This window comes from Mirounga angustirostris, unplaced genomic scaffold (assembly GCF_029215605.1).
Source record: "Mirounga angustirostris isolate CCGP_5_RB_7025 unplaced genomic scaffold, mMirAng1.0.hap1 SCAF_2, whole genome shotgun sequence".
In the NCBI taxonomy this organism is placed as follows: Eukaryota; Metazoa; Chordata; class Mammalia; order Carnivora; family Phocidae; genus Mirounga; species Mirounga angustirostris.
The window spans coordinates 168,231,703-168,259,427 of NW_026991710.1; the positions used below are offsets into that span (position 1 = coordinate 168,231,703).

The window sequence follows — 27,725 nt, forward strand, 5'->3', positions numbered from 1 at the left end:
ATGATTTGGGGGGTGCTCTGGGAGAGCGCAGGAAGAGAGCGAGAGAGACTTTGACACAGATGGCGGGACCTGTGGCAGAGGGGTGACTGCTCTTAGCTCTGTTATCCTGCTCTTGACCCACACTCCCACCAGGTGTGAGGGGCAACACCTGCCCCCCCAACCCCACACCCCCACACCCCCGCACTAGGCAGCCGGGGCTTTGGGGGCCTTGCACACTGCTCTTTCTCTGGAGGCCAAATGGTCAGGAGCCAGGGAAGAGTCTTGCATGTGCTCGGCAGCCTCTCTGGGCCTGCAGTTACTGCCCCTGATGTGGCGCGTGGGATCCAGGGGCACTCAGCAGGCTTTAGGAAGGCTGGTCTGTATAGTGGGCTCCTTCTCCCCCCTCCTTCCCACCTCAGACCTGCCTCACTATCTTCTCCTATGGTCTGTCTGTGGGTGGAACAGGAGTTAGATTGGGTGAAGGAAATAGTGTTTTTGCCCTAGGAAATGTTTCACAAAGTGCCTGTGTTATTGGAAAGTCCCTTAGCATCTTTCCAAATGAGTATTTTAGTGATTCCTTATTCTGGATATGAGAAAGAGAAGGTCCAGAGGGGCTGAGTGACCTTCCCAGGTGACTGGCTGGTGAACTGTAGCACTGGGGGGGGGGGGGGGCGGGGGGGGAGGCTGCACGGGAGGGGCACGGGTTTCCCATTTCAGGGTGGAATGGTGGAGAAGCTTGGCCCCTTAGGTCCATCCAGACTGGGCTCAGTTCCCAGCTCTGCTTCTGGCAGTTTGTATGAACTGGGCAAATTATTTTGCTTCTCTGAGTCTCAGGATGCTCCTCTGTACCATTGGGAAAATCATCAGAATCTCCATCTCACAGGATTGTTGGGTGATTCACCCAAGATCATGTTTGTGAAAGATTTTGTAAACTATAAGTTGCCATACAGATCATAATTATTGATGGCCTTCTACTGGGAAGCGCCCTCTGGCACACAGCCTTGTTGGGTGGACTCTAGATAAGGGGTTTGTAACTTTTTTTCAGAAAGGGCTAGTTAGTAATGATGTTAGGCTTGGCGTGCCTCTCGGTCTCTGCTGGAAAGACTCACCTAGGCAGGTGTAGCTGAAAGCAGCCTTTGACAATATATAATCGAATGGGCGTGGCTACGTGCCAATGAAACTTTATTTACAAACACAGGCTGTGGCCAGATTTATCCTGCAGGTCATAACTTGTCAACTCCTGCTCCAAAGCAGCATGTCCCCAGGGCTAGGAGCACTGAATTCAAGAACGCAGGGCTGTCTGGAGGAGATATATGCATTGCCCCATAGTCTGGTTGCTTCACAAGAATGGTTTTTTTTTTTTTACCTGCAAATTTTCCCTACCAAGAATATAGTGTTAAAAGCTCAATTACCCATGGCCTCCTGAGGGCTCCTCCAAAGGGAATTGCCTAGACCTGGTCTCCATACTTCCCAGGGCTTGGCTCAGCTTATGCATAGAGAGAGGGAAAAAATCGTTTTCACCTTAGCTGCCTTCATCTGTGATGAGCAAGGAAATGCCTCCAAACCAAAGATTTTTTGGTTGGAAAGACTGGTCCACTTTCCTCCATAGCTGGCTCTTGCCTGGAAGTTTCCGTTGCTACTGTCCTGGAGGATAAGGGGGGAGCAAAGGGGAAGGAAAAAGAATCCAGAAAACGCTAGTGATGGGGCAGAATGGCAGCCAATTGCTTTGAGCTCGATGTCACCCCGACACCACATCTAATCTTCTCCACCACCTTACAAGGTAGACTGTGATTGGCATCTTACAAGTGGAGTAGCAGAGATCCAGACAGGTTAGTTACTGCCCACAGGAGTGGGAGGGGTGGGGAATCTAGATTCAGCCTGGTTTTATCTGATTCCCGAGCTTGTCATCTTCCCACTACGCCTCACTGTAAGGCAGATTTATTGGGACTGCCAAACTCATCAGAAAAGCATCCACCTGCTCGGTGCATGCCCTCTTCCTGTGAGGCAAACATGAGATGGCCAATGGTTGACTGGGGAACAGGGTATACTGAAAACCAGGAATCCGAGTCTGAGCTCTTGCTCCTAAATTGCCTTTTGACCTTGGGCAAGTCACAGACACTTCCTGGGCCTCAGTTTCCTTATCTGGATACTGAAGTAGTCTTGCCAGCCCCTTCCAGCTCTGTGATCCTCAGAGCTTTCCTGCAAATAGCCTGTGGTGGCCAATACATTCTGTTTCTCCCTGTCTGGCTGCCCGACAGAAGGGAGGGAGGGAGGAGGCTGCAGGAAAGCAAGGTCAATCAATTCCAGCCCAGACTAAAGCCTAAGAGATAGGGCGTGGCGTGCTGAAGGATGATGGCTGGCAAAAATCATTAGAAGCATCTTTCAACAATCTATATGCCGTTATCGATCTTGTTATAGATCATCTTCCATTCCTCCTCTACCTTTCCTTCTTTTTTTTTTCCCGCAAGATCTTCTGGATCAATACAGCAAGTGCATTGAGACTGTAGCAACACATTTAAAACCTTATAAAAGGTTATTTAGTTGCTAACAGTGCAGTGGTTTCTGCAAAGCCTGCCAAAAGGTTACAGCTTTTTGGGGATCATAAATTACAGACGACAGGAAAAAAGTAAGTGCGGTTTTCTTTATTGTCTCGATGATGGATGGACTCCTGAACAGGGCAGAAAATACATCATATCACCTTTAATGGGTGTGCATTTCTGCAGCCATAACTCACAATTTTAAAATAGAGAATGGTGAAATATGGCGTTGTATATTCCACTTGTGACATATTTATGAGTCCTTGCCTTCTTATAAATACAGTGATTGCTATTTCAAAGCACCATGTCAGGTATGAGCTGAGCACAAACAGCTGGCTCGGCTGAAAAATTATAGCCAGAGTGGACATTTTCAAAAACTCTCTCTCGCAGCAGTAAATTTACAGTGTTTGCACTAACTGTTATTAAAACCAAATCCATATCTTGGCAACAGGAATCCATTGCTCAGTAACAGCTGGAGTGACAGTGTGACCCAGCAGCCGCCGTGAGCTCTAAACTTGGCCGTGGAGCCCACGGAGGGGGGAAGGTCGTGGGCCTCAGAGGGAGACCAGGGGGGCACCGTGGCCCCCCTGAACACTGCATGTGGGCTTGCAGCTTCCAGCTCTTTCCCCAGGCCTGGCCAGGGAGCCTCTCCGGAGAGACTTCTCTGTCTAGGACCTTGTGCCGCTTACCCCCACTCCCTCCTCGCTCCCTCTCTCCACTGGGTGAGTCATGCCAGTGTCTGGAGAGCGAAGCAGTCGGGCCGAAAACAGGGACACCTTCCTCACACAGCCCGTGGGAGGAGAGACAAAGGGCAGGGTCCAGCGCGGTGGGACTGCGCTGGGGAGCTGGGGGTGCAACTGGGCTGTGGGTAAAAAAACCCACGGCGACGAAAAGACTAGATGGTCGACGGAGTCATAACAATTTTCAAGTCAAGCAAAATGTGTCCGGCCCCAGTTATGAGCCAGGCCTAATTTTGAGGGCTGGAAATACTAAAAAAGGAACAGGACATCATTTTCACTCTCGGGAAGCTTCCAGTCACAGACGGCCTGAGACTCAGCTACTGATACTACGCCTTGCCTATTTTTGTGTTTTATGCTTTCCCAGTTCTTTTCTTCTTTGATGTTCTATTTGGCTGTTCCAAGAAACTAAAGGAAACGTACAGGTGCATGGGCTAAACTCCAGATATTATGTTAAGTTAAAGGAGACAGCCTCTAAAGAATGCATGCCGTAGGATCAACTTATGTGAGGTTTACAAAGAGGCAAAACTGATCTGTGGGGAAAGAAGTCAGAATAGTCCTTCCTTTTGGCTGGGGGTTGGGGGGTTGGTGGAGACACAGTGGGAAGGGATGCAAGGGAGCCCTGCCGGGTGCTGGAAATGAATGGCTCTATGGCTTGGTTTGAGTAGAGATGACCCAGGGTATACAGAAGTTAAACCCATCACTGTAAACTTAAGGTTAGTGCCCTTTACGAACTTCATACTTTTTTTAAAAGATTTTATTTATGTATATGAGAGAGAGAGCATGAGCAGGGGGAGGGGCAGAGGGAGAAGCAGGCTCCCCGCTGAGTATAGAGCCCTGACACAGAGCTCGATCTCACCACCCTGAGATCATGACCTGAGCCGAAGTCACAGACGCTTAACCGACTGAGCCACCCAGGCCCCAAACAAGCTTTGTATTTGTAACACCTGGTCTTTTCCCCCTTACCCCACTCACAGTCACACACGGGCAGGCATTGGTAGCCTTGCTTTATATGTGGGGAGACCGAGGCAGAAGGTTGCCCAAGGACACACAGTTGGTTTCAGAGGAAACTCCAATTTCACTCTCAAGCCAATACCTCTTATTTCAATGACATTCTTGCGTTATAGGTGAACTTCTCAGATCAGGCCTGGTCACCAAAGAGTGGTTCTCAGCCTCTTTCTGGCAGCAGTACATTTCCCCCCCTTGCCAACCACCGTCACCAGGAATCTGGAGGTAAGGAGCCCAGAGGTTCTGCTCTACGCACAGTGGGTGAGGAGGGCACTTTGCTTCTCCCGGCACCCACAGCAGCGCTCAGTCTCCAGCGAACAAGGTTTGAAAACCAATGGCCCAGGGGCGCCTGGGTGGCTCAGATGGTTGAGTGTCTGCCTTTGGCTCAGGTCATGATCCCAGGGTCCTGGGATCGAGCCCCACATCGGGCTCCCTGCTCAGCGGGAAGCCTGCTTCTCCCTCTCCCACTCCCCCTGCTTGTGTTCCCTCTCTCGCTGTGTCTCTCTCTGTTAAATAAATAAATAAAATTAAAAAAAAAAAAAGGTAATACCTAAAAAAAAAAAAGAAAACCAATGGCCCAGTGATTTCCACCTCTGGCTTTGGCAACCTATTCGGAACATTCATATTGATATGCAGGGGTGGGTGTAAAATTCACACAAAGATTTGGGATTAATTATCTCTGCTCATTCATTTATTCTTTCTCTCCACATTTGCTGAGATCCTTGTTTGCTGGAAGGACGTATTTGCTACAACTGTGCGGGAGGCTGGGTCTTGAAGGTGGCCATGATGTGGTCCTTGTTTTCAGGAATCTGCAGATGAGTGGGGTGGGCACTGTGTTCATGCTGGCCACGAGGACAGACGGATTCTGCTGGAACATGGAGGAAGAGGACTTCATGGACGGGGTGATGTTGACCCGGGATCTTGAAGGATAAGTACAAATTCACCGGGGACAGCGCTGAGGGGATGGCAGCAGGAGGAACAGAGTCCAGGGTGCTGGGAGCATGGTCTGCGAGGGAAGGGGGCCTGGGAAACGTAGGGTGGGGCCATCTTTTGGGAGATGCTGTTGCCCTAAGGATTAGGCTCTATGTCAGTGAGAGAAGTCCTAGGAAGTTTTGCGCAGGGGAGGGGGGCGGTGAGGGACAGTGGTGATGGGCAGAGAGCTGCCCCCATGAGGAACTTCTGAGTGGTGGTGATCTCAGGGGAGACTGCAAGGCCTAAGATTGTATCCACAACCAAATAATAATCAAACAACAACCGCTATTCAAAAGGTTGGGAACTATTGGGAGGTCTAATCCAATATTGCTACCTACCCATACTTTTTTTTTTTCAGGGATGGGGAACTAGTTGATTTTAAGAGAAATATCTGTTCATTCATAAAACAAATATTTGCTTCTTGTAAGAAAACCAAACGTTGCAGATAAGAATAAGTTTGAGATGCGCTCAAGGCCAACTTCGGCCTTGGTATTTGGTCCAAATCTGATATTTGGCGTCAGTTTTGGGTTTGGCCTTTGGAGGGCCGGGTAGTTGATGCCAACTCCAGCATCATTTCTGGCATCCCCAAACCTGTGTGTGATCGACGGTTGTGGGATTGCTTCGTATCTAATCACAACAACAGCGGAGCTATGAACAAGGCGTGGCATTCACATTTATTAATAGCTGCACATTTGCTTTGAAAGAGAGGCAAGCCCTCTAGATGTAACTTGGAGTGGGAATCCCTTTTGCGCTTTATATGTTGAAATGATATCTATCAGTTGAAGTACAAATGTGCATTTATAATTGTAAAAACGAAGCGCTACAGTAACCACGAGACTGGAAGTTATTAATTTTATGCACAAATTTATGAACTTTCGAATAGTTAAATAAATAGGGAAAGAGCTGATACTTCCTGTGCAGGGTAGGAGACAATAGACTAGCTAGATGACTTTGGGAAAAAACCAGTATATCCTTATATCCTTTTCGGGAACCAACAATTTTATGAAAATGTAAAAAATAACAAGACAAAAAAGTAGGTTAGTGCTATGACCTGAATGTTTGTATTTCCCCCAAATTCATACATGGAGACCCTGACCCCCAGTGTGGTGGTTTTAGAGGTTAGGCCTCTGGGAGGTTCTTAGGGTCACCAGGGTGGGGCCCCATGTTGGGACGAGCGCCCCTTGTAGGGCCCAGGGACCTGGCTCTCTTTGTGCTGAGTGAGGATACTGCAAGAGGGGCTGTTTGCAAACCAGGAGGAGGGCCCTTCTAAGACCTGGGATCTGCTGGCAACCCGCTCTAGGACTTCCAGCCTCCAGAACCGTGAGAAAGAAATGTTTGCTGTTTAAGTCTATGGTAATTTGTGATAGCAGTTGATGAAGATAATTAGATCATCATTAAGTCTCATTTTTTAGAATTTTTTGTTGTAATAACATTCATGACATTAAACAAAACAACCTTTCAGAACAGTTTTAACTTGGAAATGTTTACTTCTCTTTAGGCCACAAATCTTTCAAGAAAAAGCCTGATCTGCAAAGGCTGCACATCTCGTGAGGATGAATAAGGGACAGGACGGCCGCTTTACCACCTTAACGTTTCAAAAGGAAGAAACACATCAAAATCACGTACAGCATCTATGATCAACGATCCTTGATGCAGACATAATAGAGAATATGAGAAGATCGAAGAAAAAGAGAAAAGTGAGACACTCCCTTCAAAGCATCTTGCTTCTGCCCTACCTCGGTTGAAAGTGGCCATCTCCTCGGTGACATGAACGGGCAGCAACAGGGTGGCAGACGTCCCTCTAAGCTGATTGTCCAGAAACAGGCTTTCTGTACTCCATGTGAGCCCTCGAAGTTTCACTGTAATCTTAATCAAAGTTGGGATAAAGTTGAAATATAAAATTATGTGTAGGGTTTGGCCTGAATTTTAACCCTTGACCGCTTGGCATTTCGGTAGAATGTACCTCTAAATATAATGCACCTCCAGATAGAAATTGAAAATCTTTTCTGTCCCCAATGCCTAGTCTGTTTCTCTTAGGTAACCAATGAATCTAGTGTGTTTTCTTTCAGACTTGTGAAATATAGCTATAAGCCACCCCCCCCCTTTTTTTTTTGCCACGATGGGAATGTACTGTAGTTACTACTGTCCAATAATTGGCTATTTACCACTTAGTAATCTAATCTAAACATCTTTCCACGAGACTGCATATAGCTCTATTTTATGTTTTGTAATGACTGCCTATATTCCAATAAATGGGTGTGGCATTATTTATTTAACCAATCTCCAGTTAAAGAACATTCAGACTATCCCCAGTTTTTATCTGTTGGAGGGAATGCTGCAATAAACATTTTGTACAGTATTTTGTAAGTACTAATTATTTCCTTTATATATATATGTGTGTGTGTATATATGCATACGTATATATAATTTTTGTTATGTCTTGCCATATTGTCTTCCAGAAATATTGTATCAATTAATATTTCCACCCACAGTGTTTATATATAAGAAGCCTGTTTCCCTCACCAACACTGAGCATGATCTGCCTTTTGAATCTTTGCCAATGTGTTATATGAAAAATGGTCTCTTGATATTTTAATATGCATCTTTTATTATTAGTGAGCTTGAACATCTTTCTGTATTTATTATTAGTGAGCTTGAACATCTTTCTGTATGTTTTTGCACTGATTACTTTTAATCACGGAGGAAATGACGTCATCCTAAGTGAAGGAGAAAACACTGACCTATGGGTGTGATAGTCTAGCTTTAGATGCTTCTCCATAGATGAAATGTGTGGTGGGTACTTTGTACTGCTCCTTACAGCAGGTAAATCACTCTTGGTTCCTAATTTTAGGAACATTCCAGAACTTTCTCAGGTGCGAAAAGATGGAGCTCTGAAGAGGTCAACTGATTGGCCTAAGACATTACAGGTAAAAAAGTAGATCTGGGGTTTGATAGATTTTCTAAAGTTCAATCAGTCTTCCTTCCACTTGACCACACTGTGTCTGCTACTGACAAATTCAGATCTAGATTCTTGGGCTAACAGTTCTTAAATGGTAAACATCACTATCCTTATTGAACTCAGTCTTGAAAACACATGATCTCACCGACCCCTCATAACAAGTCTATGAAGGAAGAGCAGGTGCTTATCCACACGTACAGATGGGATGCTGACCGTGGTCACACAGGCAGGACCTAACGTCGAGGGCTCCCCGAGGCCCCCGCTTATGACGTGATACCACACAGCTCCTCATGCCCACTGGCACCACACCTGAAGAAACAGCTTCTCCACGGCTGCCCCACTGAACCCCCCCCCCCCCCCACCTACAGGGCACCACGTAATGTTTATTCAAGGGAGACAAGACAGATCAGGCTGTGAATTAGGTCTGAGGGATGGTAGGTGCCGGCGTTCTGGGCAGGACAATTCTTAGCGCTGTATTGTCTCCTGCGTTGCCGGAGGCTTGGCGTCCCTGGTGCTTACTCTCTAAAGGTCAGTCGCATCCCTCAGGTACTCTGACAACCCAGACTCTATTCTCCGAGTTTCCAAATGGCCCAGGAGGGGGTGGGCATGGCTTTGGTTGAGAACCCTGGACCAGGGAACCCCTGCCTGATGGTGGTACGTGTTTCTGTTGGCTGATGGATATATGTTGTGTCTGGTAAGACTGGAAGTTTTAGGCTCAAGCCCCGGCACAGGCTAGGGTTTGAAGAATGTTCTGTGCAGGTAATGTGGTATTCCTGGGCCTTTCTTTGGGGCTGATCGACGATCAGCTGGCTGATCGTCGATCACCCCTGGAGCTCCTGATCCAGCCTCTGTCTGCAGACAGTCAATAAATGTCAATACTCGCTCCTGACAGAGGTCTGGGTGTCTGCCGTCCTGGGCTGGGCTGGAGCCCACAGCAACTACCTTTCCAGGCCCACATTTTCATTCCTTTTGATTGCAAAGGCAGAGGTGGCAAGGGAATCACCAGCCCACGGTCACTTTGCTATAGGGAAGATTTTCAAAGGGTTGGAACCCAAGCTCCTTTGAAAGCCAGCCTGGCCCAGTGCTCCTGGCCACGGGAGCAGGCCCACTAGTTCACCGGGGCCCCTTCTGCCAAGCCCGTGGCATGCCCAGGGCTGTTGGGTGAGTTCAGGATCCATCCAGGAAGAGCTGGGGCCTCTGGAGCTCAATCAGAACTTCAGGAAACTCAGTGAGGGAAAGGCCGTGAGTGGCTACTTGGGGTTTGGCTCCTGGCCTGACCTGCCTCCAGCCAGCCGGCCATGCCCAGCACACTGACTCCGCGGGCCCTCTTTCCTGGGTCATGGGGGCAGCCCAGCAGCAGCTGCAGCAATATTTAAAACGTTGCCTGTCTCCAATTCACCCAGTGAAGAGAGTTGGTCCTGGGCAGTCGGACCATGTGGGCCACGCAAGGCAGTCCTAGAAACAGGATGTTCTTTATAGCTGCCGGCTTTGTAACACAAGGGACAGTGTTCTGAGTCCCCCTTCCTCTGTGTAAACAGCAGTCTCTTTCACCTTGGTTGTTGTTTAGGGCTAGACTGTGAACAAGAAAGCTCACTGTTAAAAAGCAATTGCTTTTTGCATTGATCCACACCCCACGTATTATAAATACACTGTAGGCCTCCCTCATCCCAGGGCAGGCTCCTGGTGATGGGGGGTGAGGGAACTCTTAATGGGCTCCTGGTGGTTTTGCTTTTCTGCTGCTGGGAGAAATCTGGGCAGAGAATTTTCTGGTCTGAGGCAGAGCTCTGAGGTGCTCTGGGGGGGCAGTGGGGAATTCGTGGGACCTTCCCATCCCTTTTCTGGACAGGCCTTCATCCTGGACCTGTGGGGTGTGTGTGCTCACTGCCCATCTTCTGGAACATGCCTTCTGACTGTTGTGCCCTGTGGCTTCGCTCAAGAGCACAGTGGCTCCTTTGTTAGCTGCAGATATTGGCTTCCTGGGGGCAGCATTTGCGTCTACGGAGAGAAGTAACAAAGGATGTTAGGGTTGCATCCTTTATGCAGAGCCCACTTGCTCTCCATTAACTTTGTAATGTTCTTAGTGCAAACCAGGGCCGCAACCAAACTGGGTAAGTCCTCTGAAGGGGTTAAACCTTACTGACTGGGAGAGCTGACTGACGGATACTCTGTCCAAGCACAGTGTGTTACGGATGCACGGACAGCTCTGCAAAAATCCACCGACGTTCAGCATGGAAGCAACCAGACTTGGGTTAACGTGTCCTTTAGTTGGCTGTCTTGGAACCCTATTGCTCTCTGGCTCCAAGGTTTCTCGAGAACCTTGAGGACACATTTCAGGTGTTCTGACAGAGCATGGTGTGGTTTATGGGGCGGAGTGTGATGGGGTGGGAAGAGCTTGGGATTTGGACTCAACCAACCCGAGACCAGTAACAGGAGGCCACCACTTAGCCCCTGGGCAAATGGCCTGAGTTTTGATTTCCTTGTCTCTCAAAGGGGGAGAGGGGGTGGATAATAATACCTTTCCTAAAATGATTGCCCGGAGAATCAAGACAGACATGTGAAAAGACTTTAGAGCCTGTAAAATGCTCTCCATGTGTCGTCTTTATCATTCTCTGCTCTTAGAAGATGAACTTTAAAAGTCTCTTTCAACCGCGATGAATTCTGTGATGTTAAACTCTTCTTGGGACAAAGCTCTCTGTTCTTTTTTTCCCATGGGATACCACAAACTCAAGAGGTACATGGAGTCCAGGTGCAACCCAGTGAGTTGACGCTCTGTCCTTTTTTGATTCAGTGCAATTTTACATTTTCTCTCTCTCTTTCTTCCCTTTGTTTTTGTTGTTTTTGTTTTAAGTTGAACCTAACCAATCCTTAAAGCGACAGTGGCTCTGGGAAGAGCAGTTATGGGACAGGGCCCCAAGCCTCAATAATCAGACATGAGGTCAGCAGCACAAGAGCTGTCTGGGCAGGCTGTTGGAAGGGGGGCCGCCTGGGTTTGGTGCCTTCTTGAAGAGGTGTTGCTGCAGGAATGACTTATATACGCAAGGCAAAAGAATTGAGTGTTGAGTTTGGCTAATGCCCACTAGAGAGCTGTCATTACAACAAGGTTAGTTCATGACTCAAAGGATGTCTTGAATATCAGTTGTTTCTTCTTTCTGTGAGGTGGGAGGCATATTTTATCAGTCTTGCCAGGAAAGGGGGTAGCGTTGAGGTTTTGATACATAGATGGAAGCATCAGAGTATCATAGAAAAGACTACTGACCTTGGAGTCTTAAAATCTGGGTGAACTTGCACACCACTAACTAACTACCTGTGTGACTTTGTGGAAATCACTTAACCTCTCTGGTCCACAGGAGTCATATACATGTATGGAAGACAATAAGGTTTGGGGATAGTTGCGTGTATCACATTGTACAGTAATTACCTTTTAAACAATGAATATTTAAAAAAACTGATGTGTAATATGCATTCAGAAAACTGCCCAGAGCATAAGCATAGAGCTTGATGAACTATCCCAACGGGAACCCACTCATGTAACCACCACCCAGATGAAGAACTAGAATATCACCAGAAGCCCAGAAACCCCTTTGCCTTCTCCCTGCCACTCCCCAGTCTCCTCCTCCAAAACGACCATGATCCTGTCTACCAACACCATAGATTAGTTTTGCCCGTTGTTGTTGTACTTTAGAAAACGAAATCATACAACATGTACTTTTTTGGTGTCTGGCTTGTTTGGCTCGTGAGATTCATCCCTGTTGCCGCACGTAGTGGTTGTGTATCTATTTGCTTTGCTATATACTATTTCACGGTACGATTATAGCCTGATGTGTCCACCTGCTACTGATGGAGATTTGGGTCGTTTCTAGTTTTTGGCACTTCTGCCTGGTGTTCTGTTGCCTGGATCTCTGTCTGGCACACACTTAAGGGTGGAATTGCCAAGTCCTATAGAAAGTATATGGCTCCGCTTTCATAGGCATTGTCATGGAATTTTATATAACTTCCTCCCCCAGCCAGCAGTGCGCAAGCTTCTGCGTCTCCCGTCTTCCCACACTGGGTCCTGGCGGTCTTTTCTTTTTGCCTTTCTGGTGAAGCACAGTGCTGTCTCATGGTGTTTTCTCATTCGCATTTCCCTGGTGGCTGCTGAGGTTAAGCACATTTCTGTACATTCGTAAGCCATTTAAAAATCCTCTTTTGTGAAGTGCTGGTTTAAGTCTTTTGGTCATTTTTCTGTTGCACTGAGAAAAATCTGTGAGAGTTCTTCTTATATTTTAACTGCAATAGATTGTTGGATATATTTATTTATTTCAAAAAGATTTTATTTATTTATTTGAGAGAGAGAATGAGATAGAGAGCATGAGAGGGGGGAGGGTCAGAGGGAGAAGCAGACTCCCTGCTGAGCAGGGCGTGATGCGGGATTTGATCCTGGGACTCCAGGATCATGACCTGAGCCAAAGGCAGTAGCTTAACCAACTGAGCCACCCAGGCGCCCCTGGATATATTTATTGTACCCGCCTTCTCCTACTCTGTGGCTTGCATTTTCACCCTCTTACTATTATATTATCACGAACAGAAATTTCTAATTTTAACATAGTTCAGTCTATCAACACTTTCTCTTATTGTTCATGCCTTTTTTTGTGTGGGACTTATGAAATCTTTGGGGTGCGTGATGAGCATCCTGGGGAAGACTCAAGATAGCCGTGTGCCTGTCAGGACACCCCCAGTCCAATCCCAAGATGCGTGTGGAGTGCCCCTGAGCTTGCAGGTAAGACAGGCTCTGGCTGACTTGAAGACCCTGCTGGCAGATCAAGGCTCCTGACTGGAATCAGGGGCTCACTTAACGGTACCCAGGGCTTATGATTTCCAGGGACCATGTTATTTGTTGTCCTGATTATGGGAAGAGATAGCATTAGTTGGCAGTTTCCTGAAGACTATGTTTCTAGAACCTCTGTGGAAATAAAATATCTGACTCGGTTTATGGTCCTTGGTATAGGAATTAGACACGGGAGCTTCTTCTTGGCCCCTCTCAGGGGATCTGTGGTCCTCCCAAGGCCCTGCTGAGTGAGCAGGATTCATGTCACCCTTCTTCCCTTGTCACCAATGATTGGGCCAGATGTTGACATGGGAGCCAGGAGTAGCCTGACTAGGGGCTGGCCAATCAGCAGCTTCTGTGGATTGGGACACAATGTTCTTCTCAGCCAATAAGATTCCTTCTTTGGGGAATCTGAACCAGGGATGAGAAGGACGTTGTGGGCTGATGCTGGGCACGTGTACTGAAAGGCCACGTAGAGGTGGGGTAAGGGCAGCCATTTTGGGACTATGTACTTGCTGAGTGTATAAGGAACTGGGACTCAGAGAAGCCAGTCAGGAGGGAGAGGGGGAGGGTGGGGGCACCCAGACGAGCAGAGAAATCATGGGCGATTAAAGAGAGCTGGAGAGCAAATCCCTGGTTCCTGTCCTTCTTGAGGTCTGATTCAATACTTCCTGGTTTCCCTCAGGGCCTCCGTGTACCCTTGCAATAACCCCAACCTTTTATTTGAGCTTGTTTGAGTGGTTTCTGATCCTTGCAATCAGAAGAGTTTGGGACTAAGATAGTCCAGATCAAAGGTGAGACAAAAAGAAAAGAAAAGATTTATGGGCTGTATTTCATTCAATAAACTTTATAGAATTCTAGTAAAAACTGATTCCCTTACAATTTAGATAGCCTATCTTATCGACTAGAATTATGTCCGTGAGAATCGTGGCGCTGCTCTTTCGCCGTGAAGATGTTAATTCTGGAAAAGTGGGCAAAGGGGTGGCTTGGAGGCAGCTTCCTGCCCGTCATCCTGTAATTACAGCATGGCCCCATCGTGAAGCTGGGGTGGGGGCAGAGACACCTGAGATCCCTAGTCTGCGGAGTCCTCACCTCTGGGCAGGGGCACTGTACCTCAAGGTGCTTCAGAGTTTGTTGGGGTTGAAAGCGGTTACAACCTAAATGGCCAAGAGTAGAATGGTTAAATAAATTAGTGGTCTCCAACTGAGGGAGTGTTTATGGAGTCAATAAAGGTGATGTCATTAACGAAGTTTTTAATGATATGGGAAATTAATTGTATAATAATATGTAACATTAACTGGAAAACAGATGTAAAATGTTTTATACAGGTTGATCTCAACTATGTTAAGATAAACAAGTGGGGACAGTTAACAGTAGTCACACACACCCCCCACCCACACACACATACGCATACTAGTTACACCTATATTTGCCTTTGCCTTTTGGTATTTTCTATGACTACTTTTATAATCAGAAAGAGGTTTAAAATTAAAATACAAACGAATAAGTTCTTTACTCCGATTCTCAAAGTGTGACCTAAGGCTGTTCTGGAACTTTCCTCAGACGTTTATTCTTGGTTCTCAAATCCCAAGCCCCTGCCCTCTATGGATGAGGGCATCGGAACCCTTTGGAGTCACGGGCCTCTTAGACCACCCGTTCCCAGTTTGTGTGTGGCCGCCAGGCGGATCCTTGGCACAGCCCCTCTGGCTGGGAGCCAGAATAGGGTGTCCAGGGCAGGGCCCTGGAGCCCAGTACCCCACCCAAACGCCAAGTATAGGGTAACAACCCCAGTATAACTCTGGAGCCCACAAATTGTTGTTCCAATCCTGCCAGTCAGTGAAGGCACCAGTCGGTGCATGCACACACCCATCCATCCATCCATGCACCCATCCATCCATCCATGCACCCATCCATGCATCCATGCATCCATCCATGCATCTATCCATGCATCCATCCAAGCATCCATCCATCCTTCCATCCATCCATCCCTGTATCTAGTTTGGAGTGGGGAAATAGGAGACTTGGTGATCTCCAAGACCTCCCTCAGCTCAGTGATTTAAAAAATTTGCTGAACTTTTGCCTTAAGTCCAGGTCTTTGCTAAAAGCAGTGGGGTGAGGAAGGGATGGAGGAAGCATATGCTTTTGGCTTGACTTCATGGAGTTTCAGGGCAGAGTTTGGGGGAGGTATGTGTGACTGCCACACAGAAAACATTTATACAGTAATCAGGTAGACAGTGTAGTACAGAGTTTAAATTCTGAGATCAGCATGCATGGAACAGTTGGAAAATAATGCTCTATGTCTGTATGTGTGATTGTGCGTGAGTGAGTGACTGTGTGTGTGTGTGAGTGGGTGTGAGCATGAATGTGGGAAGTGAGTGTGTCTATGTGAGTGAGCCTGAGAGCACGAGTGTGCATGTGCGTGGGTGTGTGTGTGTGTGACAGTATGTGACTAAGTGTAGGGGGTCCGTGTTAGAGAGGAAGAACATGAGGACCTCCCCAGGCTCCTAAGAAAGGAGGGAAGGAGGAGGGAGGAGGAACGGAGAGACAGAGGCACCCAGGGAACCCCAAGCTTAGAGCAGCAGGGGGAAATGGCTCAGACTCTGGCTGAGATAAAAGATGGGGGTGCTCACTCTGGAGGTGACCAGAAAGGAAAAGAACTGGGTGTACGCAGGTGTGGAGGGCATTTGGTCTGTGGTCTCCTCTGACTTAGTGTCCAGGGAGCCTGGTGCCCAGTTTCCAGTAGGGAACCAGACTTCTGGGCCTGAGGGCTAATTGCCTCCGTCAGACAAGTCTGGGCCTAGATGGAGATTGTTTGCAGGTGAGGTCTGAGGCCACCCTGAGTGAAGGGAAGAGACCACTGATGGAATGGTGCCAAGGTGAGCCTCATTAGCCTTGGGTGGAGGGACCATGGCTTCTGGGCCAAAAACAAGGGTCCTTCCTGATTTACTTCAGACATGCAAATAAATTACATATAGCTATATATTTTATCAACTGTCTTCATCAAAAAAGAATCAAATTAGACACAACTGATAGGCCATGGAACCAAGGAAGTATTTACTGGGGTCTTTGAGGTAGATTCTTCCTGCAGTCTGGGGGTCTCTGAGAAGAACCCCTGGGCAGGTCTCACCAGCCCATCAAAAAGCCCTATTCAAGACCCTAAGCCCACGGAACCTCCTGGAACAACCAAATAAAATTCCAAACCATTAGAGAGGTGGACTGACCTCTTAGCCAAGGATTCCTTAACTTTAGGAGGCTGGTCCTGGACAGTTTGGTTTGATTGGGATGGTCACAGCTATGAAGTTAACACTGTTCTTCCCTGCAGAGCACTGAGGCTGTAGTCTTCTGTCCTTGGGCCAGGAAACGGGTCTCCGGATTTCTTTGCTTCCTGTCCCACCCACTCACTGGACCTGTGTCCATAACATCTGCGATCATTTGCAAAATACAAGTTCCCAGGCCTGGAGTCGGCACTGTTTTCTTTCCTGCACACATGCAAAGACCTTTGAGTCGGCAGCTCTGTTTTATAAGGTTGCTACTTCCTGCCCTTGCTTTATTACATCTGTTCTTTGGGGCATGGTGTTATAAATGGGTATGTGATGATGTGTAATCACTAACTGAAAAGCCAATACATTTTCACTGTACCGCCAGCAAGACAAATAAAAGGCAAAATGAAAGGCTTGTGCTCTTTTGACAAAGGGAAAAGCACACAACACACATATTAAAGAAAAAAAAATCAGATTGCAAATTGAAAATGTTGTCATCTTAGGGGAGTTGTTTTCTTGGGGCTGTCTGGCTTGTGTTTGCCTCCTGGGAGCGGGGTGTCTGGTGGCTGGGAGGGGGTAAGAGGGGGAGGATGGTGTTTTCTTCCTCTTGGGAAACCACATTATTCTTAGACTTTGGGAACCTCAGGCAGTCGCCCCAGGCGCTTATGAGATATGATCCGGCAGCCTTTCACTGGGAACAACTGGTCTGTGGTTGGAGGACACGGGACAGAAAGAGACAGTGGAGAGAGAGACAAGCGTGCATGTTTGTATTTATATAGGTGTGTATAGCGGAGTGATTTTCCTTTAACAGAGGTTCAGGGAATTGTCCTCGGTGATACTGATGTATATTGGACAGTGTGATCCATACAATCAAGGCTTAAAATAAGTGATTCCTCCTGTGTCTGTTCCGATTCAGTGCTTTCACACAGTAGGGATCGAATAGGCTGAGCTTGAGAGCGTTTAGGCAAGAAGTCCTCCTGCCCATTCATATTCAGTAAATATGAGTATTCATCCATATGCAACTCCATGACCCTGAAGAAATAGAGTAGGGAGTTTTGTTTCGCTTTGCTTTTTTCTTCTTCAAAGACCTGAGGAAAATACAATAGAAATAGGGCTTGGGGGACAGTTTTTTGAAACTGACTAAAGCAAAAGATAATAGGAATAATATATATTGTCAGTCTGTGAAAGGTTTTGCCAGACCAAAAAAAAAAAAAAAAAAAAAAGAGAGAGAGAGAGAAAATCTATAGTCTTGGTAACTAATTATGTTCATGAAGTTAAGATGAATGTGAATGGCGGTAAGGGTTTCCCCTTTGTAGAGAGGATTCACCCATGTGAGCATCCTAGAAATTTGGGCTTTGGTAGTTCTTCCAACACACTGATGTAATAACCCTAGTACTAATAATAGCAACACAGCGGCCGTACATTAGAGACGGCCTGTATATAGTCCTGACCCAAGGTGAGAGCCCAGTGCAATGACCGGGGTCCAGGGGGCTGGAGGGGATGGAGGACTATGTTGCATATCAATAAAAATCTGCCCTCTCTGGTGGTCTCCCATTTCCCTGTCCCCCGGGGTCAAACCAGCTCTCAGCAGGTTAAAAAACAACAACAAAACTCATCATTTATCTTATTTGGTTCTCTTAAGAGTTCTATGAGGGAGAGAGCAAAGGCTTTCCTGTTTTGGGTGGCTGACTCATCCACGGCCCCAGGGGCAGAGCCAGGACCCCACCAAAGCCTTGCGAGGCCTCCTTTGGGCTTCTCGGGGCCCAGTCAGCGGCTGTGAAGGAGCAGAACAACAAACCACAAGGCCAGCACCTGCTAGGTCACGGGCATGGACCACGTAGTCCCGCCCACTTTCAGTTCCGGTGCGCAGCGCTTTGACCACATTGGCACCTGAGGAGCCCAAGCGGGGACAGCGCGGGGTTCCCGATGGGTTGGTGAGCAAGCCGGGCTCCCGTGGGAGCTCCTGTGGCCCGTCCTCGTGGCGAAACAAAAATAAGCAACCCCTGTCTGCTGTGGGATTCCTAGCAGGCGAACCCAAACGCTGCTCTTCGGGATGCTCCTTCGCAACCGATCATCTCAGATGAAGATGCTGGCTTCTTAAGTTATTTAATATAGACCTTCACTCGATTTCATTACAACAGCACAATTGACGTATCCATATGCTATTTGAATTTTTACCGTCTGTCTCTACTGCCCACTCCTCGGTCGGAATGTAGGATCTGTGAAGGCAGGTTTTTTTGTGTTTTTTTTTTCTCCTTTTTTTTCCTTCTTAATTGAAGTATAGTTAACATATTATATTAGTTTCAACATAGAGTACAACACAGTGATTTGATAATTACATACATTAGGATATGCTCACCACAATAAGCGCAGTTACCATCTGTCACCACACAGAGTTATTACGGTGTTATTAACTGTATTCCCTATGCTGTACTCTTCATCCCCGGGACTTAGTTTATAACTGGAAGTTTGTAATCTCCTAATCTTAGTTTATAACTGGAAGTTTGTAATCTCCTAATCCCCTTCACTTATTTCACCCATCCCCACCCTCCCATCTGGCAACTCTATTTTTATGAGTCTGTTTCTCTTTTTTTGTTGCTGTTTGTTTTGTTTTGTTTTCCAGATTCCACACCTAAGTGAAATCCTATGGTATTTGTTTTTCTCTGTCTTTTTTCACTTAGCATGATGCCCTCTAGGCCCATCCATGTTGTTGCAAATGGCAACATTTCATTCTTTTTTTTTTTTTTTTACTGCTGAGTAATATTCCATTATACACACCCCCCCCCCCATCTTCTTTGTCCATTTATCTATCGATGGACACATGGGTTATTTCCATATCTTGGCTATTGTAAATAATGCTGCAATCGACATAGCAGTGCACGTATCTTCTTGAATTAGTTTTTTCTTTTTCTTTGGGTAAATACCTAGAAGTGGAGTTGCTGGATTGTTGGGTAATTCTATTTTTAATTTTTTGAGGAATCTCCATACTGTTTTCCACAGTGGCTGCACCAATTTATATCCCTAACAACAGTGCATGAAGGTTCCCTTTTCTCCACATTCTTGCCAACACTCTTTATTTCTTTTCTTTTTGACTCTAGTCACTCTGACAGGTGTGAGGTGATATCTCAATGGGTTTTGATTTGCATTTCATATTTTCATGTGTCTGTTGGCTGTCTGTATGTCTTCTTTGGAAAAGTATTTATTCAGGTCCTCTACTCATTTTTTTTTAAATTTATTTATTTGACAGAGAGAGACACAGCGAAAGAGGGAACACAAGCAGGGGGAGAGGGAGAGGGAGAAGCAGGCTCCCAGCTGAGCAGGGAGCCCGATGCGGGGCTCGATCCCAGGACCCTGGGATCATGACCTGAGCCGAAGGCAGACGCTTAACGACTGAGCCACCCAGGCGCCCCTCTACTCATTTTTAATCAGATTTTTTTGGGTATTTTTTTCATGTTTATTTAGTTATTATCCAAGTATAACTAATATACAGTGTGATATTTGTGTCAGGTGTACAATGTAGTGATTCACCAATTCTATACATTACTCTGGGTTCATCATGATAAATTATATGCATTCTTTATCTATTTTGGATGTTAACCCGGTATCTGATGTATCATTTGCAAATATCTTCTCAAGGCAGGATTCTTTGGGTCTTAAGATCCTAAGTACTTGCAATGTCCACAATAGCAAAACTGTGGAAAGAGCCGAGATGTCCATTGACAGAGGAAGAGATAAAGAAGATGTGCTGTATATATATATATATATATATATATATATATATGGAATATTACTCAGCCATCAGAAAAGATGAATACTTACCATTCACATTGACGTGGATGGAACTGGAGGGTATTATGCTGAGCTAAATAAGTCAATCAGAGAAAGACAATTATCACATGGTTTCACTCATATGTGGAATATAAGAAACAGGGCAGAGGACCATAGGGGAAGGGAGGGAACACTGAATGGGAAGTCATCAGAGAGGGAGACAAAGTATCAGGGAATCTTAACTCTAGGAAACAAACTGAGGGTTGCTGGAGGGGAGGTGGGTGGGGAATGGGGTAACTGGTGATGGGATGAGCACTGGGTGTTATACACAACTGATGAATCACTGAACTCTATATCTGAAACTGATGATGTACTATATGTCGGCTAATTGAATTTAAGTAATAATAAAAAAAAATCCTAAACACTTTAAAAACATGAAAAAAAGATCCCAAGTGCTCAAAATAGCGCCTGAAGTTTGTAAGTGCTCAATAATTGTTTTTGGTGTTGAGTGATGGACTGGTAAAATAAAGAGGAAATAGAAGAGGCTGACTATCTTAAATAATACATTCATGGCCAATGAAGGCAAGAGGATGTCACTGTTTGATGTCCAGTCGGTAGTTCGAGTAAAGAAAAGAAGTGAGAGAAAGACTGCTGCAAGGTCCAAGGGACTTACAGGAACACAAAACCCAAAAGTGCCCATGCCCATGTCGGCAAGATGATGTATTTCTCAGACCCTGCCTTTTTTCATATCAGTTCTTTAGCAGTGATTGAGTAGTAAACAGGCAAGAAATATTTTCTGTTAATTTTTTTTTAGGGTTGAAATTTTGGAGTGAATTATTGAATTGCCTGGCCCATAAAAATAATAAATCAATAGTTAAGAGTGAAATTTGTTGTTAAAAGGCAAAAGGCCAAATGATGACATAATAAAGATGATGGATGAAATCAGGAGTCAGTAAACTATGGCCCTCGGGCCAAATCCTGCCTGGCACCTGTTTTCGTAAATAAAGTTTTATTGGAACACGGCCAGGCTCATCCATTTACCACTGTCTATGGCTGATTTCATGCTACCGTGATAGAGTTGAGTAGTCTTTGACAGAACCCATATGGTCTGCAAAGTTGAAAATATTTGCCATTTGGCCTTCTATAAAAAATGTTTGCTGCCCTCTGGATTAAATGATGGTCTACCATGTTAAAGTCCAAAGAATTGGGCTGACAGTAAGTGACAGGTATAACAATGATATCTTTTTGCTGGGAGGCCCAACATCTTTAACTTCTGCAAAGCATTGTTATTAATCACAGTAATGTGTTAATTTGAATTTTATCGGTTTGGTAGTTTTAATTGTATTTATTTTATAAATTCGTTTTTTAGTATTTGCATAAGTTAGAAGCATAAGGGTTTATACCTAGGTTGGTGTTTATATGTATCAACTTTACTGTAAAATAACTTAGGTCTACTCCATGGGGATTGTGAGATTTTTTTTTTTCCCCCTTTAAATGTGTTCTCATCCTTCACTTACTTCAGTTTGAAAATTCCCGGCTTAAAGCATCTGGTAGGAACTTGTGTCTCGGTATTGCTAATTTATGCTATGTCACTGTTAATTGTCTTCCTTTAAATTTGTTTGGGTTAGGGGAGTGACATTTCTAGAAATTCTCCTTTCTAGTGTGATTCATTAAATGTTTGTCTTATAACTTGGGGAATTTGAGAGAGAGGACACTTACCGGGAGGGTTGTTATCTGAGCCTGCTTTTTTTTTTTTTTTAGTCCTTTTATAATTTGGGGACGACCGGATTCTGATCACGGCCCCATTTCTCCTCATCTCTGACAACGTGAGGCCTGTTAGTTGTTTTCTGGAGTTTTCTGGAGTTGGACTAACTGTAAATTCCCAGAGCTGGAATTTGACAAGCATAGAGATGCATGTCACTTATAGAAACTCTGTATGCCATAGGAGCATAATATTTTAGAACTAGTGGCAAGATTGAAGTTCAAAGAAGCCAAGGCTTCTGCCCAAGGTCATAAAGCCATAGCAAGAGGCAGAACTGGGGTTGTACTAGATGCAACAAGGAAAGAGAAGACAGAAAACAACAAAAACAAACCAAACCAAACCAGAAAAACAGCCTTGACAGAACAAGCAGCTAAAGTTATCTCAGCCCTGAAGTGGGAAGTGTAAGAACACACAGCACTATAGAGCTGGAGATTTTGTTTATGACGTTAACTCTGAAACGCCATCTATTTTTATTTTGAGAAACTGTCTTTGATTTTGGCCTGAGTTGGTGTTTATGGCTTATTTTATAGAACACGTTCTATCTACTCTTTGTTCTCCGAGTCTTACAGCTGCCTTTGATGGTGAGCAATAGAATTCTGACCTCTGGTTTGTAGAATGCGAATATTCCTATAAGGAGACAAGGCCCGCAGGCTGCAGACAAGCTTGGCCTCTGTACTCCAAACCGTCCCTGAGTCGGCACTAGAGTGAGCTTTTAAAAACACAAATCTGACCGTGCCCCGCTCCCCGCTCAGGCCTTGCAGTGGCTTTCCATAGCTTCATGTGGACACTTTGGGGCAGCTGTCCTGTCCCTCTAGCCTCCTCCGACAACTGCTTCTCTTATCTCCTCTCCCACTCCAGCCACCCCGGCTGCCCCCAGGCCCTGGTCCCCATCGTACAGTTGTCCGGTTCCCTGGTTGGCACCACCTCCTCCTTGAGCTCTTGATTCGTTGTCACTTCCTCCAGGAAGCCTCCTCTGCCCTCCTGAGGTAGGCAGCTTTCCTGTAAGGTGGGACAGCGTCACGCGTGTCCCCATGAAGCCTTGAATCCCTATTGCAATTTTTTGTTCACTTGGGCCCCACCCCGCACTTGACATTGAGCTCCATGAGGCAGAAATAATGTCTTATTCTCCACTGTATCCCCAGCCTAGGGCCTGGTACCTAATAGATGCTCAATAAATACTTGCTGAACCCTGAGTGAATGAGTGGGTGAAGTTCTTGCCCAGAGCCAGGGGTGGGGGGTGGGGGAAGGAGGATCTCAGTAATACCAAGCACAAGCAGCATGTGTTGGGAAGAGAGTCCAGTTTAGAGTCACTAAGACCTTTATTCCCTCCCTTGGGTAAGTTGACCTCTCTGAGCCTCAATTAAATCACTGAAAAGGGGAGCAAGTAATGACATCCAGCACGCAGGTGACTGTGAAGATTAAGGTGACCAGTGACAACAGCTCTTTCCTCCTTTCCTCTCAGACACGGGCGCAGACACAGCCAGAGAGGCTCCTTTCCATTTCAGACAGGAGCTCAGTCAACTTCGTGTCTTGGCTGCCCCTGGGCATACCCGGCCCCTTGGAAGCTGCTGGTGACCCAGCTTGCGGGGGGACCCGCTGGCCAGAGCCAGGCCTCAGCCCGGCTTCAGGGGGCAGGCTTTGTGTCCCCGGGCTCAGGGAGCGGCGGGGAGGGCCCGGGGGGTCCCTACGAGGCACCGAGCTAGACCTGGGAGGGCAGGGGTTAAGCAGGAGCCACTTAGGATGGGCCCATCTAGGGGTATATCCGTTCATCATGATAAGTGTCATAGGAAAATCAATTCTCTGTGTACTTTTGGGAATTACAACTATCATTTTGGTGTGATTTATTTGGTGTATAACACGAACATGGCCATTTGTTTTATCATTCTGAAAGTTCATCTGAAATTGCTTTGAGTTTCTGGTTTTCGGGAGTGACATGTCCAATTGTTATCGCCTTTCCTATGAAATATGGATCGAGGGACACACTCCTGCCCGCCGCATTTCCTCCCTGGTTACCTGCTTGTAGGGGCACGGGAAGTTTTATTGCTTGGATTTCCCTTCTCCTCTCCCTGCCCTCCCCTCACTGGAATCTGTCTTTAGACCAATGCAGGGTTAAAGCCCGGGGCTTTCCTCCCTTCTGGCCCCCTTCGGGAACTTCTCTCTCCTGGGAAGACGCAAGAAAATCTCTGAAGCAAGTATTGGACTCTCCATCCCACCCCGAAGCCTTCCCTGGTGGTTCATCTCTCCCCACCCACCCCCAGCCCCCGACCTGATCCGGGCCTTGAAGCCCATTTGCACTTGGGCAGAGCAGTTGGGGGGCTGGGGTCAGAATGGACTGGTTTGAGAGTTGTCCCCGTCACTTAACTGCTGTGTGACTTTGGGCAGTTCCCTCAATCTCTCTGTTTTCTCACCTGTAAAATTGAGGTTACCATCAGGGGAGGATTCCATGCCCTAATAGCCTAGCATGTATCCTGCACATAGCGAGGGGGCCATCATCACTACCTATTACCATTTTTGTTTTTTTGTTTTTTATTTTTAAAAATTTTATTTATTTATTTATTTGACAGAGGGAGACAGCGAAAGAGGGAACACAAGCAGGGGGAGAGGGAGAGGGAGAAGCAGGCTTCTAGCGGAGTAGGGAGCCCGATGAGGGGCTCGATCCTAGGACCCTGGGATCATGACCTGAGCCGAAGGCAGATGCTCAACGACTGAGCCACCCAGGCATCCACCATTTTGTTTTTTAAAGATTTTATTTATTTATTTGACAGACAGAGACAGCGAGAGTGGGAACACAAGCAGGGGGAGTGGGAGAGGGAGAAGCAGGCTTCTAGCAGAGTAGGGAGCCCGATGCGGGGCTCGATCCTAGGACCCTGGGATCATGACCTGAGCTGAAGGCAGATGCTCAACGACTGAGCCACCCAGGCATCCACCATTTTGTTTTTTAAAGATTTTATTTATTTATTTGACAGACAGAGACAGCGAGAGCGGGAACACAAGCAGGGGGAGTGGGAGAGAGAGAAGCAGGCTTTCTGCTGAGCTGGGAGCCCGATGCGGGGCTCGATCCCAGGACCCTGGGACCATGACCTAAGCTGAAGGCAGACGCTTAACGACTGAGCCACCCAGGCGACCCATCACTACCTATTACCATTAGCACAACCCCTGGTTTCTGCTTGGAGCCAAGCTGTGTGACGGGGGTCTTAGTTTTCCCCAACTGGAAAATGGCCTCATGCGGCAAGTCGGAGGTCTGGGAGAAAATGAGGATGTCACATGTAGGGTGAGTAATGAAACTGCCCTGGCCAGAGACAGAGGGTCTATTTACACTCTGGGTGTTGCTGTCCTACTCTTTCTCCTTCTCTGTTTTGCTGACAGAAGCACATGTGTCTGGGCCCTTTGGGGCAGGCTTCGGGAGAATCCTGGGACGCAGGGTGCAAGTGAGGTCAAAATGCTGCCAGTCTTCCCATCTGGCCGTGGCATCTGTGGGGAGGCCTGTGGTTTATTCCTGACATCTTTCTGCAATAATAACACCACCCACCATGTGTCACATGCACAGACCCCTAAAAAATCAGCGTCGGAGTTTTTTTTTTTCCCTGGGACACCTGTTCCATTTTCTTGAAATGGAGCAGCTATCTTTGGATAAATGCCGCCCGACTTTTAGGTCAACGCTTGGCCCATCCAGGGCATGCAGTCATCAGGAACACGCTGTCACACCTTCCCTCTACATAGACCTTGTGTTCTTTCTTCTTTCCAGGGGAAATGTGCTGCCCCATTGCCTCACATCTAAATCTTTTCATCTTTTAAGATTCAAATGCCACCCCCTCCAAGAAGCCCTCCCTCATTCCCCCTGTGGGTTGAAGTCTCTCCCTTCCTTCTGCTCCCACGACACTTTACCTGCACCTCTGTTTTGGCATCTTTCTCTTTTTCTTTTCAGCAAGGATCCTTAAATACCACCTTATCCACCCAACTACAGTTGGGTTCCCTTTCGGGGGGCTGTGTCTCTTGCCTCTCAGTCTAGCTCAGTGTCTGGCACAGAACAGACCCGTCACACAGTTTTCTCGTCTGTTCAATGACGGGAAGGAAAGTGATTGTGCCTTGTTGTTTGTGAAGAACCCTGCGGAATCTTTACAAGCATCACCTGCTGCTGCTGGCACTTCCTCCCACTTAGAAGTCTCAGACCTGCTTCAGGGTGATGATTTCTGCTTCGGGGGAGCCTTTGGTTGAAATCTCTCCTGTTCTCCGCAAGTGATGAGCTACCTCCAAGTCCCAAGATGGAGACAGGTGGGCTCTCTGTGGGTGGCCAGGGGAGGATGCTGCAGTGCATCCCTTTGACCAAGTAGAGCTCAAGGGGAGACGGTTTGCCTGAGTGAGCAGCTCAGGGCAGGCTGATCCTGGGAGGCGAGCAAAGAGGATGGTGAGTTTGACTTCACGCAGTGATCCTGGGCTTACTTCACGGTTAATGGAAGGAGAACATTTCTAGGAGCGATGGTGTTGGCCTCACCTCCCCCCGCCCCCCAAGCACAGAGAGAGCCCACCTTCCCAGCAGCAAATCAACAGGGTCTACTTAAGACACATGTGTCCCCCTCTCCCTCCTCTTCCTCCCGCTGCAGGCTGAGGGGAGAAAATCCCCCGAGTTCCTTCAATTACATGGATGATCGGGGAGAGCTTTAGCACAAGGAATAGAGCCACCTGCTTGGACGGAAGGGTGACCGGTCCCTGCCCCCCCTTCCCTCCGGCTGCTTAAACTAGCACCATTGACCTTCTAAAAGGCAAGTCACCAGTGCAGGTGTTAACCTTAATGCCACTCACTTGGGCCTGTCATTAGCACTCAGGCCTGTGACAGGTGTCTGCTGTGGCCCTGGAAGGAAGGTCAGCACCTTGGAGCTGCTGAGTTCCCCAACCCAAAGGCGACACTTGAGGCTTGGCAAAGGGCCAGGCTCACGTTGGCTGGCACGTGGCCCCAGGGGAGGGCTGGGTCGGTGGGGTCAGGGCGGGCTTTGCGAGTGCTCAGAGCTGGGGGCCCTGAGAGTCTTTCCTCGCCCTCCTTCTCCACCTAGGCCCTCCCCTGGAGGGTCACCAAGGTGACCTGAGCTGCCTGGCTGGGCGACAGCACTGGGAGAAGCCGGGGACGCTCTGGCTGCCGGCCTCAGTCCCGGCTGTTCGTCCCCTGCCCGGCACTTCTGCTCTTTGGAGATGGACCTCAGGCAGGCAGGGAGGTGTCCGGGGGGCAGGGTGGCTGTGATTTCGGCCCTGACGCGGACTATACCTCACGGGTGCTGCCTCAGGACCGCGCCTTGCTGGCCTGGGGCCCTTGGCTGGACAAGCCTCTGGTCAAGCCCAGAGAGCGCCGAGGGTCTGCAGGTCCACGACAGGCCAGGGAAGAGCTGTTTTTTCAGTTGTCTCTGTACCTCGGGGGAGGCGGTTCTGGGAGAGGCTCAATCCATTGCCCTGAGTGTGAGGGATAAAAGAGACCCTGGGGTTCATTTAATTTACTATTTCTCAAATTTTTACTACCTATTCCCGATCCTCTGTCATTCCTGTGAGAGCAGCTGTGGTTTGAATGCCCCCTACCTTCTTTGCCCTTCGCTCTCGGGACTCATAGGAACAATGATAACCCAAACAATGGCAGCCTCCGCCAATGGCATTTCTTATGGGTTCATGGTGTGGTCACCTCACTTTACTGATAAGGAAACTTATCAGAGGATGTGTGACCTACTCAAGGTGGAGCCAGGGTTCGAACCCAGGTCCGAATGGCTCCCACTGGTGCACTTAGTCACTCTCCTTTCGCTACCACTGTTGAGCGTGTGGGGTGTCGATCCACTCCGGGCTCAGGGTCAGGAGACACTGCTGACCTCCGGCCGATCAGACAACTGAGGCCCAGAGAGGCAAATCGGCTCACCTGAAGTCACACAGCTAGCCTGTGACTAAGCTGGGACTTACTTCGCCTA

At 47.3% G+C, this 27,725-nt stretch overlaps 1 long non-coding RNA gene across 2 annotated transcripts in view; it reads left to right on the forward strand.

Moving 5' to 3' along the window:
• The window catches only part of LOC123847409 (uncharacterized), a 36,592-nt gene extending 28,991 nt beyond the window's left edge, over window positions 1-7,601 (forward strand). Inside the window, exons 3-5 of one of the 2 annotated variants that reach the window (XR_010409692.1) lie at window positions 4,381-4,486; window positions 5,067-5,163; window positions 6,732-7,601. This is a non-coding gene — a long non-coding RNA (uncharacterized LOC123847409). Of the gene's footprint in view, window positions 1-4,380; window positions 4,487-5,066; window positions 6,180-6,731 lie in introns of those variants that run through there. The other variant, XR_010409691.1, reaches the window with a different exon arrangement.
• Window positions 7,602-27,725: the final 20,124 nt, after the last annotated feature.